Source organism: Megalobrama amblycephala, linkage group LG1 (genome assembly GCF_018812025.1).
Source record: "Megalobrama amblycephala isolate DHTTF-2021 linkage group LG1, ASM1881202v1, whole genome shotgun sequence".
Taxonomy (NCBI): Eukaryota; Metazoa; Chordata; class Actinopteri; order Cypriniformes; family Xenocyprididae; genus Megalobrama; species Megalobrama amblycephala.
The window spans coordinates 43,629,793-43,634,263 of NC_063044.1; the positions used below are offsets into that span (position 1 = coordinate 43,629,793).

A 4,471-nucleotide genomic window follows, 5' to 3' on the forward strand; every position below is an offset into this window, starting at 1 on the left:
AGAGTATGCTCAGTCAAATGGCAATGCTGAGAAAGGTGTTCATATTCTCAGGCAACTTCTGAAAAAGGCTGCTGACCGCAAGTCTGATCCATACCTTGCTTTGCTCAATTACAGAACCTCTCCATTAGAGTGTGGTACGGCCCCAGCTGAGACGCTGATGAATCGGAAACTTCGCACTACACTGTCATCTTGTTCAAAACAAAAAAGGCATGTGAAAATGAAGCGGAAACTCAAGCAATTGAAAGAAAAAACAAAAGTACTTCTATAACAGGACTGCACAACATCTGCGACCACTGGTGATGGATGACGTTGTCAGAATCAGAAGTGATGAGAACTGGAGCAAAAAAGCTACAGTTATTCAAGAAGTAGCTCCAAGATCTTATACTGTGAAAACAGATGATGGACAAATCCTCAGACGTAACAGACGTGATCTGCTAAAGACTGAGAAAGAAGTGAAAGACTTTAATCAAAGCAATGCTCTGTCTGATTCAACTGCCTTGTCCAAAACAACTGACTGCAAAACTGATTCGCACACAGACACTCAAACATCAAACAGTCACACTTAGAAGATCTGCAAGACACATTAAAAGACCTGATAGATTGAACCTGTAAGAAATAGCTTTAAATACAGCAGTGAGGAGTTTAGTTTAGTTTGTAAGTTGTATTAACTGTTTAATAAGTGCAAGTTTAAATGTGCTGTATAATAACATTAAGTTTATTTTTCAATGTTTTCTTTAAAGAAAGGGGGATGTGATGATATCAGATTGTTGTTTCTTAAGAAAGCCAATAGATGGCACTGTGTTAAGTGTTATGTGTGGAGTATCATACAAGTAATATAAAAAGAAGAAGCTTAACACATGTTCAACTAAGAAATAAAAGACAGACATGTTGTGTCTGCACTGAAGACTTTTTATTAACATTACCAAACAAAACACAGTATGTGTGTGGCTGTCAATAAAACTGAAGTCAGAATAGTTTTATCATATATTTTAAGTTTCACGACATTATTTACACATTATTTATAGTGATTCTTTACAATACAAATGCTTACAAAACAGCTTTAAAGAAAATATTTAAAAAAAAACTGTTTTCTCACCAGATCACATGATTGTTTTCCATTAATATATCATACATTTACATAGATATAATAGTGTCTAACATTTTATGAGAGAAAATCCCCTCAAAATCAAAAGAAAGTCATGACATGCATTTACAAAAATAAAGCATTTTAGGATCAGGATGTTTCCCATTATTCACATTTGTTGATACATGATTATTAAAGCTTTCCAAAATAAATATGGAAGTATGAAATTTTAATTTTATTCTGAACCCCATATTTCAATGTATTGTTTCGCTGAGGAGTGAATGGATAGACCAAAAACAATATTATAAAGCAGCATCTAACATCTATAATAACGATCATTTTCATTTATAACACACAAAACATAAAATACGGCTGCACAAATAATATTATTTACAGCTGTAAGTCACTTCCAGATATTGACAGCTGACATGGATCAGGGTTTGAAGCACTTAGTTGACAAGAAGTCTTCACAACACACCTTATAAAGTAAAAACAAAGGGAACAAAGATTATTATTTATTATCTTCAACATAGCTTGTATAAAGTGAAATAATTTTATGATTAATAGGTAAATTAAACTTCAAAATTCAGGATGAAAATTGTACATAATAAACAAATGGCTTACTTCACTGACATTGATAAGTCACATCCAGGTATTTATAAGTTCCAACACAAGGATCAGAGAAATGAATGTTTGATGCAAAAAGAACACATTTCTTTTTTCTATGGCACCTGATTCATGGACAGAAAATAATAAGTACTTAATAGCTTTAATGTACCGAAGATATAAGAATGACATTTTCCTTGCTCTTTTAAAATACATAAAATGAAATGTAAACATTTTACTGTTATCTGTCAATCTTACCGAGAGGAAATTATTTCGGTGACTGGTGCTCTGCAGTTCGTATTTGTGGTGGCAAAAGCTGGAAGCCCATAAGAACATGTTATGCGATCACTCCGTCCGTAGGTGGCTCTAATAACCCTTATTGATCCCGAATCTAATACACGTAAAAGGAAAAAAAAAAAGAAAAAAAGAAAATTGTGGTCTTGAGAATTGTGGTAAAGTTTAAGATCATATGGTGGAAATTCTCTTCCACTGCTTCATGACTCTCTAATTCTGTCCTGTTTAGACAAAGAAATATAACTTAAAAACTACTGAATTACTCACTACATCTGAGGGTCCCAAATCTATGTTCACAGATCACGGATGCATCTATACCTGCAGAGGGGAAACATACAAGATGATATATTACAATTACTTGAAATAAAATAATGTAACCCTAACCCACTTGAACATGTTTAATCAATTGCCGTTCTTACCATGTTGGCACAGGATCAGCAGCACTGAAAATTAAAGTCAAACAGAAACAAACTGAAACACTGAATTGAACAGTTGAAATCATGTCAGTTGAGTCGATTGTAAATCATTACTTACAAAGGATCCCGCTTAGCTTTAGCGTCAGCATGTTGAAGGTGTGAACCAAAGGGAAACTCAGGAAATCTCTTGAGGAGGAACATGGGAGCATGGTTTTTATAGCAGACACAGACGCGTTATCATTTGTTTACTGTAGATAACCAATGCGGAAATGGGAGTTTATTATCTCAGAAATTTCAAAACAAGCAAGATTCTAAAAAAACAAAACTACTTATTTTTCTGATAACAACTGCATGGATTTGCGGCAACATTAAAGCACTGAATTCCATCAACACCATTATACAGTTGCAAGAAAAAGTATGTGAACCACTAGCAGAATCTGTGCAAATGTGTAAAATTGTAACAAAATAAGAGGGATCATACAAAATGCATGTTATTTTTTATTTAGTAATGTCCTGAGTAAGATATTATACATAAAAGATGTTTACATATAATTCACAAGACAACAAAATAGCTGAATTTATTAAAATGACCCCATTCATAAGTATGTGAACCATTGATTCTCAATACTGTGTGTGGTTACCTGGATGATTTACGACTGTTTTTATGTTTTGTGATGGTTGTTCTTGAGTCTCTTGTTTGTTCTTGACAGTTAAACTGAGCTCTGTTCTTCAGAAAAATCCTCCAGGTCCCAAAAATTCTTCAGTTTTCCACCATCTTTTGCATTTTTGAAGCCTTTACAACAGTGGCTGAATGATTTTGAGATCCATCTTTTCACACTGAGGACAACTGAGGGACTCAAACACAACTATTAGAAAAGGTTCAAACATTCACTGATGCTCCAGAAGGAAACACGATGTATTAAGAGCCGGGGGTGAAAACTTTTGAACAGGATGAAGAGGTCCAAATTTTTCTTATTCCGCTTGAATATCATTTTGTTTTATTTTTTTATTTTTTCATTTAGTACTGCCCTTCAGAAGCAACAGAAGATACTTGCATGTTTCCCGGAAGACAAATTAAGTACAGTTTACCTTGATATTTGAATTCAAAAGTTTTCACCCCCCGACTCTTAATGCGTTGTGTTTCCTTCTGGAGCATCAGTGAATGTTTGAACCTTTTTTAATAGTTGAGTTTGAGTCCCTCAATTGTCCTCAGTGTGAACATCACTAAATAAAAAATATTTAGTACATTACTAAATAAAAAATAACATGCATTTTGTATTATCTCCCTTATTTTGTTAAAATGATTAACATTTTCATAGATTCTGCAAGTGCTTCACATACTTTTTCTTGCAACTGTATATAAAAAAACTGTATATAAACTGTATAAAAACTGTATATAAAGCTTAAACTCAAGCTTTATAAATTCAGATGTAGCAATACAAATAACTACAGTAAATGAGGAAATGGTGACAAATAGATGATTTATTTTGATTTTCATGATCAAATCGCACCCTATTTTACTGCTTGTTTTGATCAAATGTTCAGTCACCTTCATGACTCAATTGAAAGTCCTGGAAATTTCCATTAAAGTTGCTCCTGTTGTGGGATCACAAATAAGGTTTTTGTGCTAACATTTAGGGAACATTACTAAAGACCAAGTAACTCTGAATTACATTCTATTAATGTTACTGGAGGAACATTTTTTTTTTTTTTTTTTTTTTTATCATTTTGAGTCCGGGTCACATTGATTATTTATGCCTTTGCCAGAATACAAACTTTCTCATTATTTCTTTCAAAACAGCATCACTACGACACATTATACCCAGAGTTATGACTCCCTGTGCTGAAACTGCTTCCTATTCAATAGTCATTTTGCAGCACCACACCACTCTTGTTCACGCAGATGCATTCTGGGATCAAGTGAAACTGATGAATCTGTTTCTACAATTTCTGAAGAAAATGTCAGTGGAGAAGATGTAGTGTAGATTCAGTTAAGGTCCAAGGATATTCAATACCAGTAAACCAATTCAGAGGAAAATAGAAGCATTATGATTGAAACTCATATGAAACT

General features: G+C 33.5%; 1 long non-coding RNA gene across 1 annotated transcript; it reads right to left on the reverse strand.

Annotated features, from left to right (window-relative positions):
- Window positions 1-2,263: 2,263 nt before the first annotated feature.
- LOC125270737 lies at window positions 2,264-2,650 on the reverse strand. Its single transcript, XR_007185446.1, has 3 exons — window positions 2,519-2,650; window positions 2,404-2,427; window positions 2,264-2,302 (listed from the first exon to the last, which is right to left on the reverse strand). It is a non-coding gene; the product is annotated as an uncharacterized LOC125270737 (long non-coding RNA).
- Between the last annotated feature and the right edge of the window lie 1,821 nt (window positions 2,651-4,471).